We start from the raw sequence: 16,519 nt of genomic DNA on the forward strand, positions 1-16,519 counted from the left end.
AAACGACATATGTAATTATTTGCCAGACAGAAAACAGGAGATTAAATTCCTTAAAAAAAGTCTAATATATAAAAGGCTATATGTCTGCCTGTCTGTCTCCATATTTTCAAACTATCTTCTCCAAAACTAACAGTCGCAGAGCGGCACTAGGGCCCTCAAATGATTGGATTTTTTTACTGACTGCTTTTTTATGGTTTTAGATTGCTCAAATAGTTTTTAAGGGGTCAAAAATGGGTCAAAATCGAAAAATTTGTATACATTTTGTACATTCATCTTAGTTTATTTTTAATCAGTTCATATGCATTTCACGTTGGTACAGTGATAATGTGATCAGCTTTGAATGCTACAGTTTCAGTTTCGATTCTAGCTGATGGTACCCAAATACTTGTTTTTTTTTTTTTCTTTTGAAATCACAACTTTTACGATATTTGGACAAATTAAAATATCATATTTAAGTATATTTTATGCCTGGGAAAAGCTGGGCGCCCCCCACCCCACACTAGTCTAATATATAAATGACTATGTCTGCCTGTCCATTCGTCTCCATATTTTCAAACAATCTCCTCTGAAAGTAAATGTTGCAGAGTGGTGCTAGGATTTTTTAGGAACCGTTCTTTTATGGGTTTTTAGCCGGTGAAAATACTACAATAAGCATTATTCGTCTTGATCTATTTACTTCCATAACTTTCTCTTTTTTCGAGACACAGAATAAATATAATCCAATTTTCCCTTCTCTTCATACTCAGTACACATCTTCCTCTCTTTTGGATCTTTTCTTTATCAAAATACTTTCCCAGAATTATAATTTTCACTGCAAGAATATCTTTCCATAATTTACTTGTCAGTAACACCTTCCTTGACCTATACCTAATCTCTTTGCCAGTCTTTTTTTTTTTTTTTCAACTTATTTTTCTAGGAATTAAAATTCTGCCACTTTTTTTTTTTTTTTTTTTTTTTCTTTTTTAAGTCATAATGATTTATGAAAAATTTACCAGTAAGGGACCAGCATGGTTATTCAATATCGCCAGGTACAGAATAAAAGAAAGGAGAAAACAGATCGAATTCCTTAAAGAAAATACTACAATAAGCATCAGTTATGTTAGTGAACATATGTAATGGGTTACAGTAAAAGATTTTGGCCATATCTATGACTGAACATGAAAATTAGACCGCCTAACAAAAAATAACTCTGATATAGGATGTCATTTACATTTTACGAAGATTGTTTTATTAAATGTTGGTTGTGATACCTTTTTAGATACACAATAGACGATTCCAATAAATATGTAATTATCTGACCGTGGCCATATTGTATTTCCATAATAGACTTCTTTTTAGCTCATTAAAAACGAGCAAAAGTTATAGACTGTTGACTATGAATAGGTGTTTTATGCCAAATTAATGGTTGAATACGGTTAAATTTGTTCTCATTTTTACAAACTATCATACTTAATTATGATTAGTTTGGTTTTGGTTGGTCGTTTTATGGCATATCAACCCGTTTCAGGTTATTTAATGCCAAATCCAGTGATTTTGATTTTTAATAGCATATATTTGTTTTTTTCAAGTCGGTTTCTATTTTACCACTCCGAGGGTCAGAGTGGACCTGGGAGCAATGGTAATTAAAGGGTGGCTCCAAGCTCCCCAAAGTCCGCAAGCTGAGGCCTCATGATCAGATATAGTTTAAGGTCCTTAATTGTGAACATAATAGTTAATTCGCTGAACCTTATCATAAAGTCCATACAAAATTTCAGCTAGATCATCCCAGTAGTTTCTGAGAAAAGTGGAACAGACAGAGAAATACAATATAGATTTTTGCTTTACACCTTATATATTTGATCATCATCATGATGTCCCTTCAAATACATTACATTAAGATTAGCCTATCTTTTCACCTCAGTGTGTTGTATTCGCGGATGGTTCCTTTGAACTATTTGCTAGTTCCTGTGTTCATTCTGTCGCCATTTCTATCCGGTCTGGAACAAACAACACAAGGTGTGCACAGAAGGGAAAGAGGTTGTCATTTATCATTATTTTGCTCATTTCCAGAACACCAGCCATGGACAAAAATGCTCGATCAGGGCTGTCAATCTCAACACCAAACCAGCCTTGGCTCCAATTACCAATTGGGAGTGGAGAGGAATCCTTGGCACATTCTGAATCTAAGGTCAGATTCACCAAACCATTTGTTTGAATGAAATGCAGTTTGATTTGATCCTCCAAGGTAACACCATTTCTTTCTGAAACAAGCCGAGCATTTGGAGTCTCCCTCCTCCCCTCAATTTACTTTCACCATGACTAATGTTTGTGCAAAATTTAAAAAATATCCAAGACATGGTTATTGAGAAAAGTGTGAACAAACTAACGGGAGTGAATTACTAAGTCCAATCCCTTCTTCATCGGGGGACCAATAACAGTTGACTGGAGTATTACTGATCACCTCAGAGGCCCCTATCAAGAAATGCTCACAGATCCGGTCTCTTTTCATACTTCCAAAATGTCCATCCTCCTTCAAGAGAGCTAAATGTCTCTTTTCCACTAAACTAACTTTATGTTTAACCTCTGTAACCAGCTTCCGAGTAAGGAGAGAGGATTTTGTTTGTCCTAGGCTCCTTTGTGTCTGGTTGTTAAAAGAATTAAAATCCTCCAATTCTTGTAGGATGTCACAGTCACATGTTCCCTTCCACATATCAAAAGTATATGACAAATGTATCAAATGTTATTTGTATCCTAATCTTTTAAGCCAGTTTTGTATAAACAAAAAACAATTTGTTTTTATGTTAATTTGTTCAACTAAAACACAGCTGACATCTTTTTAAACAAAACATTTTGACGTTACTGGAAATGATATGAATATTTCATTGTTGTTTTCTTTTTAAAATTATATTTTTGTTAGGTGATAACTTCTATAACGGACTTTCATAAAACAAGTCTCACTGTAAGTATATATTTATGCATTAGATTAGATTAGATTTCATTTCCTGCGAGATTAGCTAATTACCATAGCAAAAATAATAAAAATCGTTAAACAAAAAAAAATAATAATAAATAGGTAATACTGGCTACATAAACAAAAATAAAATAAAAAATTAAAATAGAGAAAATAAAATTTAAATAATAACACGTAGTAATTCGTTTTCAACTTTGAATAAATAAATTTATTTCATTTATTGCCGAGATATTTTCTCCGTCCCTGTTCATATTTGCGATCAAGATTTGAAACACCCACCACTTGAGAAATAGGATTTTCCTTGAAATACATTATGAAGCACTGGCACACAGTACGTTGCTGTGTAAAAGCTTGATTTTTCAAGTATTGTCAAAAGATAAATTAATTAAATAAATATACAGTAGCGTCCAAAACTAAGAGACAATTTTTTTTAACCTAATATTTGTTAGAAATAACTGTGAAAAGCTGAAATTTTGACAACTGGTAGTCGTTATCATCCATAATAACATACTAAAATTTGAATCATTTGCAAAGGATAGAAAAAGAATTATAACATTTATTCATTTTCAAAATAGGAACGTCCAAAAGTAAGGGACAAAATTGAGAAAAACAATGTAAACAGCAAAAAAACAATAAAAAATACATGTATAATCAATTTTGTCCCTTAGTTTTGGATGCTACCATATATATATATATATATATATGAAAAAATATTCATATAATGTCACTTGATTTTGTCTTGCTTTCTCAACACCGATGACAGACTATTCCTTGCATTGTGATAGCCTTCTAACATTTACCTTTCTATATATATAATTAGAGTTTATATATTTAAATTTCATTTAGAAAGAACTGGGCTTAAGCGTTTTTTTTTTTTTAATGCTCACAGCTTGGTATCTAAATTTCTTAATTCACGGATCTTTAATTTAAATTTTAACCGAATCCAAAACATAACTATATTTTACTTTGGCCTTTAACTAAAGGTAACTTCCATGTTCAACATTTGGATTTAAATTTATGCAAATGAACCTTCTACCGTTGATCATAAACAACCAAAAATGGAACAGATTAACTATATTCGCAAAGGATTACGGCCTACCTTTTCGGATGCCTTACCAAAGACACTTGTTTTTTTTTTTACCTACATTCTATCAATCTTCAACAAATATGGTTGATTGGTTGTTTTGTTTTATGGCATATCAACCCTTTTCGGGTTATTTAATGCCGAATCCAATTATTTTGGAAATAGCATTCAATGTTGTATCCAGTTATTTTGTAGAAGGTTTTTATTCTTCAAGCTCTTTGTATCTTCAATCGCTAGTTTGTAGCTATTGGTTTGGTTGTTTTATAGTGGATTGTGTCGTTTTTCTTCCCTGCCCTGCAGAACATGAATGAGTTTTGCAATGGGAGAGGAAAAAGAGTTACAGTATTAATGTTTGGTACATTTTAAGTTAGAAAACCAGTCACAAAGTGGGGGAGATAGAAAGAGAAAGAGGAAATGGGAAGAGGGAAAAGGTGGGTTGTTTTTTCAACAAATATGGAATTTAATAATATCATCCTAATCATTTCAAAGATTAATTATTTGGATACCAAAATTCATATCCTTCTTCTGCTTTCAAGCTTTATTCCATTCTCTATGTCCCTTAAAGGGATTTAATCTTCAATAGTTTCTTTGTATGTGCTTCTTAGCAAAATAATTTTCAAACCAATATTAATATTTTGCTAGTGATTTTCCTCTGAGGAGATGTACTTACATTGAAAATCCATGGATTAAGGAAATAATTTTAAACATTGTATTCTTTGTTTCAAACAATAAATTTTTATTTTGAAAAGTAATTCTTTCTAAATGAAATTTAAATATATAAACTAATTGTATTTGCTCTATCTAGTATATTGAGCAATTTTTATTTAACTGGGATTGTCTTATATAAATATTACCTTCCAATAATACTTTGTAAGGTTTCAAACTACTAGATTCACTAGTCTGTAATCTAATTAATTTCATTATCTTGTAGTGTGTGTGTGTGTGCGTGTGTGTGTATATATATATATATATATACACCCACCACATACTGATAATGTTAAAAATAGGAGCATGAATAACAATGAATCTGATTGGCTAACTAGCAAACTCAGCACCATATAAATATATAAAAACATGCAGTAACATCAATTTTGTGCAATAGCCTAACGAATCCTCATGAGGATGAAATGTGCAAACTTCTGTGTAGCTTAATTGCCATATATATTTTCATAGGCATATGTATGTTTTCTATGTATAGGTTGTGCTCCTAATTCTCTAATTAACTTACCATTACGAATTTTGGAACACAGCTGCTAGGTGTAAGCGGTTATAATGTGGGCTACATTTAGTTTAATTTAGTTTTATGTAATGAAAAGGTAAAAGTCCTAAATGAAATTTAGATACCTTCAATTTTTGTGAAGTTTTATTAATAGGTATTAGTTGACAATAAAATTTCAGTTTCTCTGGAGTATTTTCATGTGTTTTTATTTAGAGGCATAATATGGGCAAAACCTTCCATTGAAAATTTAAATATATCAGTATATATATATATATATATATATATATATATATATATATATATATATATATTGAATTTAACACATAGTTATTACATACTAATGAAGCAAGATTCCCTAGATTTCAATTTCTTTTTAAGATTCTATAAACCCTTAATTTTAGAGATGTTCTAGATGCAAAATTATAAGTTTTATCAAAATTGGAATAAGGATTCTTGACATGAAGTTGAGTAACAATCTCCATACAGGTGACACAAAAATGAACTGCCTTTACATATATATAAAGCTGAACGTCTGTGTGTGTGTCTGGTCACGAATAAGCTCCTATATGATTGACTAGTATAGAAAACTGATCACATATAATGATAGAAGATGTATCGAGACACAGGAATGGGTACGTTTGATCTGGCATAATGATGATTCATTAAAATTGTGGGGTTTGCGTACACGCCTGGTCCACAAAGTATGGAAATAAAAAAATTTTAAAATTAAAAAAAAAAACGTTTACAAGTGTTTTCGATATAGATGTACATAATAATACTTTGATAAGTATGTTTTAACTTAAATAGGGATAGTATAATAAAATTGTGGGGTCTGCGTTCGTGCCTGGCTTCCATAGAATGGAAATAGGCACATACTTTAATAAAGACTTTTCATATCTATCTGCGTAAGTATACTTTGATAATTATGTTTCAGTTTTAAGAAATATGGTATAATAAAATTATGGGGTGTTCGTTCGCACCTGACCTCCATAGAATGGAAATATGTCACAAAGTTTAACAAGGTTTTTTAATATAGATCCACAGAATATTGTGATAAGTGTTTCAGTGTGAACAGGTATGGTATAATAAATTATGGGGTTTATCTATTTTATTTTTACTTTCATAATATTTTGCTTTGGTTTTGATACCCCCAAATTCGAAGCTATCTCTTTACAACCCTTCCTTTTCATAACCTATCATGCTTTCATAAATCAGAGTCCATTTTCTGTAGGCTGTTTTTGAACCCAGTCAACGACTGGTACTTTTGCTAGTATATATATATATATAGTTTATTATACAAACATTATTAGTTAAATATGTGAATCCAAATTCAAGAATAACATCTCTTCAGACCAAAAAAGAATCGATTCTTTTTTGGTCTGAGAAAGTGTTATCCTTGCATTGGGATTCCACTGAAACATGTATAATGTTTGTATAATAAACAGACTATATACCAGCTCTGTCCTGCATTGAGCACTCTTTAATAATCATGAGAGTTTTATTGGATTTATATCTAGGAAGCCAATCGATACAACCATTATATATCAAGAGCGAATGCGGCTCTCTAGCCATGGTAAAGAGAAGGAAAACTAACAAAAAACAGAGCTCTCTCTGATGATGATCCCCATAATCAGATTTACTGTTATCAGTTTAGAGCTAATAGGGCAGCCAGAATCCCTATCTAAAAGAAATTAAACTTTCAGTAAAAACCTGAGAGTCTGGAATGGACCAATCATCTCATTCAATGTGTTATTAAACCTTCCATACCTCACTCAATTAAGTGAATTGGATGTTGTGCAAGCTCAATTCAACTGTAAACAAAGTTACGCACAGGTATCTTTTAGAATTTCTGGGGTTTTTTTTCCTATGTATTCTGCCCTTCATATAATTAAGCATCACATGTATTACCTTATAATTTCTCAAATCGATTGTACATGCATTTTGTGAGTTACAATGATCGACAATGCTCAGTCTGTGATAAGGCTTGCACTTGTCGCAGTCTGGTAGGACTGGAAATTGTCGCAGTCTGGCAGGACTAGAAATTGTTGCAGTCTGGCAGAACTGGAAATTCATCTCTGAATGCACAAAACACTCGAATACAGACAGCCACAATATATAAGATTTTACGTATGGTTTCAGTATTTACTTCAGTGCTAAATACGTAAGTAGAGCTAGGTAGTAAGTTATGAAAACATATGGCAATTAAGCTAGACAGAATTTTCCACAAGGTGAGGATTCGTCATGCTATTACATGAAATTGATGTTACTGCACACTTTTATATATACACATGTTAAGTTTGCTAGTTATATATGTATATACACACATGCAGACACACATATAGGTATAGGTTAACTCTTATGATGTATCCACATATGACGGCAATTTTAAAAGTGAATGATAATTAAACACAACATGTATATATATATATATGTATATATATATATATATATATATATATATATAATAAGAGATGATTATACTAAAAGGAAATAATGTTAACATGGAATGCCAAATAAACTTACCACCATGACCAAGACCAAGTCCCCCTGAAAATGATCAGACAAAACACCAATGAAATTACTGAGCTGAGATACACAGAATGAATATGACAGACCAAATGGAAAGAAATGCAACCATAAAAAATTATGAACTTTGTTCTTTTATATAACAGGTGCGCGTGACAAAATTATGTTGTTGTTTTTTTTCGCTTAGAAAAAAAAAAACAACAAAAACAAAAACATGATATTTGAGCATTTTATTTTTAGAGCCTGTTAGGACGATAGAAGTGCAATCAAGGGGAGTTAATTTCTTTTCTGTTTCAGATCTGTTATACAAGTTCTTGTGTGAAGACGTGAGAACAGGACAAGACAGACACTGGTAGGCACAAAAGGATGACTTTGAACCCTTGTAAATAAAGATGGAGATATATTACTTCTGTCTGATAGTTATGATGCAGAAACTCGAGTAATAGCGGACTAAGACTGATAGATGCAATTTGTATCATTCTGTGTTGCCTTTTTGTAAATAAAGTGTCCACGTCAAGTCAACTATGAGTATTCTCATTTCTTCCACTACTTTCTGTCATCCATGTGCCACACACACACACACACACCTTCAAGCATAACCTTTTGCTATACGCCATACATAATAGAGCCAAAGTTTCACAACAGACCATCTGTAAACTCGGTTTTTAATACAAGTCTTACAATTTTTACTCCTGATCTCAAAATTTCAAGTTAATTTCTCCCCCTTTCTGATTGAATTCATCTTAGCAATATTCTCAATTATCATGGACCTGCATCAGAAGCAGATGTGTCATTGAATTCCGGCAAAAGTGTACTGAGAAAAGTGGTGACTATATAGAAGAATACATTTTGGAGCACAAAAGGGTCGCTTGTTTTAATGGTATCAATCCCGTCTTCATAGCTATTCACCTTTTTGAGTTAAAAAAAATAGTAGGCTTTACTCTTGAAACGAACATCGTTGGTGCATTCAGGATTACTGTTAAACAATATTATAGATTCATCAATTCTGTTGAACATGGCTACCTTTTACAATGTTGGCATTCAAACTATTAATGATATTTCTACCTGTTTCAAGATGCTACATGAAATGTATAGATTTTCTTATTCTGCCATAAATTAACATTATTGTCAAAAAGGCTAAAATTTCAACACTAAACTAGAATAAAAATCATAAAAATGATATTTTTCATTCAATTAAAATTTATTGAAAAATTAAACCAGATGTTTTATTCGTGTTTGACTTTCAGTCTGACGACTTCCTCTGTGTTTGTTTTAATATTTTGGGATATCTTATCAAATGATAGCCTTGTGAGATTAGAAAATCTACTTCCTAGGTCTGTAAAATCATCACATCTAATTTTTTTTTTTTTTTTTTTTTTAATTGTATAGAATACTAGCAGGCCACCCGGCATTTTCCAGTCATAAAATACACATCTAATATATAAAAGGCTATATGCCTATCTGTCTATCTTCATATTTTCAAACTATCTCCTCCGAAACTAAAAGTTGCAGAGTCAGTGTTAATATTACATTTAATTTGCCTTTTGGTTTATTTCTCAATCTGCCGGTTTTTTTTGGGTTTTTTTTTTTCATTTATTTATTACTTTATTAAGGACGTTTATCTGAAAAGTCTCCATCCTTCTTAATAATTGCTGTGGTCTCATAATAGTCCGAAAGAAAGACATAACTCGGTAATTAATGGAAATGAAATATATTGGACAGAAAAGCAAATACAACAAATGAAGAGTGTGGGTATACGTCAGTCCAACTGCCAAGAGTGCAAGACCAATGCAGAATCATCGAGAGACATATTCTATTTGTCTTTATAGTAAGCAGAAAAGTTCATTATAATCTGTATGGTGGGCACCACAACTATAATATAAATATTTTCTTTTACTAAAGGTTTTTTTTTTTTTTTTTTTGCTTATGGTAAAATAGTTAAATTACTATACGTGTCTTTTTTAATGTTTTACTATTTCCAACAATTAATATTTTAGTTCTCATCTTTTTAACTACGATTGTTTTTTCTCTGTTGTTTTCATTTATGTTTTATTTTTTATTTTATTACAGAATCATCGAGAGGCATATTCTTCTGGTCTCTATAGTAAGTGAAAAAGTTAATTATTATCTGTATGGTGGGCACCACAACTGTAATATTCTTTATATAAACATTATATATAATTTTTGAAATGCATATTTATGTAATAATTAAATTAACATATAGATATAATTAAATGAATGATTTTGTGCTGTCAAGAATTGTGTAAAGGAATAAATGGTAAGATGGTCAACACCTTGAAATTTGGAATATAGACTTTTGTTATAAGCTCTGTAATTACATTGAGAACCATAAATTAAGGATTGGTATAAATAAAAGGTGAAATATAATTGAAAAAAAAAAAAAAACATTTCCGCAGAAATATATATTTAAAATATATTTTTTTTACCATGGGTTGTTTTTTTTTTTTTTGCTTATGGTAAAATAGTTTAATTACTACATGTTTTTTTTTAATGTTTTACTATTTCCAACCGTTAATATTATGGTTCTCATCTTTTTTACTACAATTGTTTTTTTTTGTTTGCCGTTTTCATTTATGTTTTGTAATTGTATTTTCACCCCAAACAAGGCACAGTGCCACTTTGATGCAGGAGGCTACTATCTGGGACATAATTTGCAGGAGTACTATGTAGGAGTTGAGCAGCAAGATGTCTATTTACATTACACTTGAACTTCTGCATGTCAGTACAGTTAGGGAGGCAAAAAACGGAAGAGAAATTCCAAAGTCTAGCAGTCTTAAAGAAGAAACTATAAAAGTAGGCTTTCTGGCATCTGGGGATCTCTATGTAGGAGTGGGATTTTGCTGCTTTTCGAGTTTTTCAGGTGCATTTGCAAGGTACAAGGGCGAGGCACTGTATGTACCGCGAGGTAAAAATACCAGGTTGAGATACTGGCGTGGTCTATCCTCTTAAGGGTAGATAGGACTCTTTTAAGCAGTGGTAGGCAATGGTCCTGTTACTATAACTTGGATCAGTAGAGAGCATGTTGTACAGTGGCACATCTCCGATCTAGCTCGTTTAACATTGTGTCACCCTCAGACATGATAGAAGGCTCCTATCGCTCTTGGGACTTACACACCACTGGTGAACTAGTAGATAGTTTGCAACAAAAAAAACAAAAACAAAAAGAAAACCGATTTTCATCAAACGGAAATGGAATCATGCAGTTTTTTCTAGGGTGACAATTTTATCATTCCACCCTGTACAGTCTACTTTAAACTTTATGCATAGAAACTGTGTTCCAAAATCCATAGTGATCAGTTTGCTAGTGCTAACTCATGGGAAAAACTAACCCAAGACAGATGTTCCTGGTGTGCCGCAATTCACAAAGGGACTACGATTGCTGAATCCGCATGCAATGAACAATACAAGAGAAATGTGACATTAGAAAAGACAGAGCAGTCAATACCTCTGATACAGAATTATCCCACAGGTGTCCAACATGCAGGAAATACTTCAGAGCTTGAATCGGTCTAAGAAAACATCTTCGAACCTACAGAACAATTGCATGATCACTGTCATCTTTGCAAGCGATGGACAAACATCTTAAGTGCAAGAGAAACCCTGTGCACACAAATATATAAACATACCCAACTTTATAAAAATATGGATTTTGTATTAACTGGGGCTGAGAGAATCAAACAAAAAAAAAATAAATAAATAAATAAATATAAAAAAAAAAAATTAGAGAGCCGTGATAGGATTTGAACCTGTGCCTGCAAAAGACCACTTTACAGCCAAGTGTGTCGTTTACTGTTCAGTTATGAAAAAAAAAGTCTGTGAAAAAAAAAAAAAAAATCGGCCAACTCACACCGAAATCTCTTCAGTTTCGATGACCTTCATTTTGTCTGATTCACATTGGAATTAAACATTAACATTCAGTTTTTATGGATTAATAAATCACGCATATCATTATTTACTGAAACCTTCTGAAAATAGACACGTCAGATCTAACAGGAAGCTCAGTAATCCTGTCGGGGAGTCTGCACTTCTTTTTTTTATATATTTATTTTTGTGTGATTCACTAGGCAGTACACGTGATTAATAAATATGTAGAAAAAAAAAAAAAGAAAGAAAAACGATTCCCATTAAATACAATGGGTCTGTTTTCAGGACATTTCATTAAAATGAATTGGATTTATTAATCCATAATTACCGTTTCATATATATATATATATATATATATATATATATATATATATATATAATGCATATATTTTTTGTTTCAGTATTTACTTTAACAGTGCTCAATATGAGTAGAGCTAAGTTGTAGTATATAAAAAAAAATCTACTCATGGCAAGTAAGCCACAGTGTGGATTTCATTCTCATAAGAAATGGGTTGTCCTGATGATTTCTTTTGGGAATGAAACAGAAACCTTTATGAATAGCTAACTTGCTATAATTAAATTCATTTATAAGTTGGTCGTCCCAATCACATGTGTTGGCTGGAGGAAACGCAGAGGTTGCTTAACTGAAGATATGGATTGAAACAGTGAAGACCAACATGGATCTGATGGTTACCCCCCCCCCATCCTGTTTTTTTTTTTTTTTTTTTTTCTGTGCTTGAACCGGAAATGGCTGCAGTCAGCCAAGGATTTAGCCACCAATTAGTGACTGTATTTTGAGCCGGTTTCACACATCTCAGATGAATGCCATTGGGTACTGGTTTAATTTTTGTCTGTTTTCAATCTCATTTTTGATAATTCTAATCATGTGATTCCAGTGTAAGGCAGGAAAATCACCGCATTTTATAAAGACAAAAACACGAATCAGAACTAAACGTGCAACAAGCGAAAAAGTGTCAATTTACATGAGAAACGGCAAAATTCCCAATAAATGTTACTGTGACATTAGGCACGTTTCGAACAGTATTTTGTATTATTTTATTAACTAGCAGGCCACCCAGCATTGCCCAGTCTTAAAATATGCTTAAATAGTATATTCTGATTAATGCAGATTTCGTATTTATTAATATAATATACTCAATATATAATAATGATTTAAAAAGTTTAAAACGATTACTTATGCACCACCAAAACGCTTAGCTTACGATTTACTTTTTCCTGTGACATTAATACCTGAGCTATGAAAACATGTTTGCTGCAAGGCTAAAAATTAAAACACGAACCAATAGCTATTACGTTACTGATGCACGTTCATAATGCTGTCATTTGAGCATCACCTGGCAAATACCATTTTTTTAAATTTTTCACACTTTTGCACAGATTTTCCCTGGCTAAAACACAAATATAAAGTTTCGCATGGGTTTGAATATCCAATATTAAGTTTCAAATCTGTAGACCAAAAACTGAGAGGAGTTTTGTAGGCAAAACTTTAATATATATATATTATTTGAGGGTAAACAGTTACATATGGTCGCTACAAATAGCCATCTGTTTCAGTCAAAGAGACTTCCTCAGGCGACCTAGAAGCTCTTGACGCCAAAAAGAAGAATGTTCTTCTTTTTGGCGTTGAGAGGTTCTAGGTCGTCTGAGGAAGTCTCTTTGACTGAAACAGATGGCTATTTGTAGCGGCCATATGTAGAACCTCTCGACACCAAAAAGAAGGTTCTTTTTGGCGAGAGGTTCTAGGTCGCCTGAGAAAGTCACTTTGACTGAAACAGATGGCTAATTGTAGCGACCATATGTAACTGTTTACCCCAAATAATAAATAAAATATTTTGCTCTTTTTATTGAGCACTATTTAACCTCGTTGTCTTCATTAGTCCCAACTTCTGAACATCTCAAACCTGAATATATATATATATATATATATATATATATATACATGCATACGTAAATATATATAGAAAGAGGTTTGTGTTTACCATAACCTTTTATGCAAATATTATGTAAGTATAAATCATGTAAAATATCTGCATGAATATAATTACATCATCCCATCAGAAAACCGAAAAACTAATATAATTAAATATAATTAAAATGAATGTTTAAAAGAATAAGCAAATTAGCTAAATCTCTTGCCGATGAATGCAATTCCACGACCCATATATAAAAAAAAGTTGTATTTTCTTTTTGAATAAATGAAAAGGGTTTTTTAATATGAATAGCAATGCACACACACAAAAAAAATACAAATGTATAGGAGTATGAATTGTGTTTCATTTATTTTACAGAGAAACCCACAAACGAAAAAATGTAAATAAAAACAAATATAATTTTTTTTTTTACACGGTGGTCATCACTTATCAAGGCCCTGAAGCCACTCAGGGATAAGGGTTATTGCAAGTACAGTACGTTAGTGTGGAGATTTTAATGAAGTGTTTACTTAAGAGGGCGGTTCATTAGGAATTTTTTTAACGTTGGCCTTAAAGACATCCAAGTTGTAGTCAGGTGGGAAGCAGGCAGACAGAACAGAGTTCCACAGGCGTGCAGTTCTAAGAAAGAAGCTTTGTTCATGGAATCTACGTTTTGATTTAGGCACAGATAAAGAGTGGGGGAAATTTTTCACAGTGGATTCAGCTAGACGGGTGTTTTTCATGAAGGATTGGCGAGGGGGGGACCAGAGATTGGAGTTCAGACGAGCACCTGTCATGGAAATAAAGATAAAAGAAGGATAGGATCGCAACGTCTCTTCTGTGGGAGAGAGGTTGCAGGGTAGAGAAAAGGGCATCCCCCACTAAGCCACGAAGTCTATTTTGTACTCTGTCAAGGCAGGATATGCTGTTTTTAGCAGCTCCTGCCCAGATATGGCAGCAGTATTCCATCCTTGGACGTTTCCTGATAAATTATTCAAAATTAAAAAAAAAAAAAAAAAAAAAAGCTGAACTAAATTTCTTTTATTTGTTTATTTATTTCGTTTCATTTGTTAGTCCCGATTCATGTTTTTTGTCTTTATACCAAAATTACACGGTGAAAAAAAGAAAAAAAAAAAAAATATTGCTATACATTGTAATGAAACTTTCAGGCTTCGAACACACAAAGTAATTATTTCTATGTTGTTAAGTTACCTTTTTTCTAAAAACAAAAAAATCTCAAAAATACCCCCAAAATAGGAAATTTAACAATTTTCCTTTCCTTAATTTGATATCTTCATTTGTGATCAGTCTTTTGCTAAAAGCTCGTCAGCAGTTATCTCGGCTTGACAAAGAGCAAAATGGTTGTAGCAAATATTAAGCCGTCATAAATTGTCCTAATTTGTTGTAAGCTTCATCAATTTTCATTCATCGTGTTAATTGGGGAGAGGTTCAATAATAAATAAATATGGTCATGAATAAACAGCTGTTTCATCATCCTAGACTAGTGGCTAGACACAGCAAGAGTATCCATGAATCGAGCACTTGGATAATTGATATCCTCGACCACTATTAGCAATGATGGAAATCTTTGTAAAAAAAAAAAAAAAAAAATACTCTTCTGTGGTTGATAGTGTTGATGTAAACTTTAACTCATCTGACATTGTAATTGGCTTAACCTATTAATAGGTTAAGCCAATTACAGTGTTGAATTAAATGAAACTTTTAGGGAGTTGAGTTAATGCTTTTCAGGCACTCCCTAATAAAATAAATATTTAAACACAAGCTACTGAATAAACGAACAAACGACTTTGTAAAACTTGCAAGGAAAAGGTTTATTGAAGTAAGGCAAGATACCATTTAGATATAGCTGGGGTAGAACTCGTCTGCCTTTACCCGGTAGTTATTCCCAAGTGGGGACCGTCGATACCGATATAGGCAGAGGGAGAGAGATGAGGAAACAGGTCCACTCCCCTTGACGTCTCCCTGGAAAAGGGAAGAGTTTTTCTTGTCCAGGACAGAAGCAGTTATAGTTCCTTAAGGGGGTAAGGAAGATCCCTGCGCTATGCCTCTGATTTGGTCAGTATGTGCCATATCGCACAGTCAGGGGAGGCACTGATGCACAAGAAAAGAGTTCTATTTGTTTCTGCTACAAACTTTTAGATATAAATGTACATTATTTTGAGCATTCCATTAATGGGATGCTAGTGGGTGATGGGTTAAAGGATTAATTTCTAGAAGTTGTGTTTGCATGTGCGTTTCTATCAGAGTGGGGGTGGTCTATTTACTCTGATCACAATATCCCAAGAAGTAAGTTGATCCCAAAATAATTGCCCCCCCCCATCTGTCCACACCAATCCATATGAGAATAAAATCAAAGTTTAAATAAGCACTATCAACCAACGAGTACTTTATTTTATTTTATTTTTTACAAAGCGCTTTGCATCATTGCTAATAGTGACTGGTAATATCAATTACCAAAGTGCTCAATTCATGGATACATTTACTGTGTCTAGCCACACTGATGTGCTGTAGATGATGAAACAGCTATTTTTTCATGACCATATACACACACATATACTATATTTTGATATAATTTTTTTTATTCTTATCCACATGTGTTTCATTCTTTTAGAGGAATCATCAGCATGGAGAATGATTGATCTGCTGGTCACACGGATTCAAACTTCAAACCAAATTTACTATTTTAACTTCTGTCTGAAACCCTTAAAACCATACAGCCAACCTTACCACCACTGTTAGAGGAAAAGAATTAAGATCTGTTTATATCTTTACAAGCGGACATACTTAGAAGGCTGTCATAAATTGTGTTCAATTAACTGTTATACCTGTTATATCAGTGTTGCCCGAAATGTGAAGTCATTTTAAGTAGTCGGCAGGCAGGCTTGAACTCGTGACGCGAAGGA

At 32.6% G+C, this 16,519-nt stretch overlaps 1 protein-coding gene across 7 annotated transcripts in view; it reads right to left on the reverse strand.

The window, feature by feature from the left end:
- Window positions 1-16,519, reverse strand: part of LOC145260367 (uncharacterized) — a 341,973-nt gene that overhangs the window by 156,219 nt on the left and 169,235 nt on the right. The window contains exon 1 of one of the 7 annotated variants that reach the window (XM_080118305.1): window positions 7,777-7,801. The exons of the other annotated variants lie outside the window; for them this stretch is intronic. The gene's annotated coding sequence lies outside the window, so the exon portion shown is untranslated. Of the gene's footprint in view, window positions 1-7,776; window positions 7,802-16,519 lie in introns of those variants that run through there. 7 annotated transcript variants of the gene reach the window in all.

Source organism: Euprymna scolopes, chromosome 36, assembly GCF_053919585.1.
Source record: "Euprymna scolopes isolate OS-2025 chromosome 36, ASM5391958v1, whole genome shotgun sequence".
Classification (NCBI taxonomy): Eukaryota; Metazoa; Mollusca; class Cephalopoda; order Sepiida; family Sepiolidae; genus Euprymna; species Euprymna scolopes.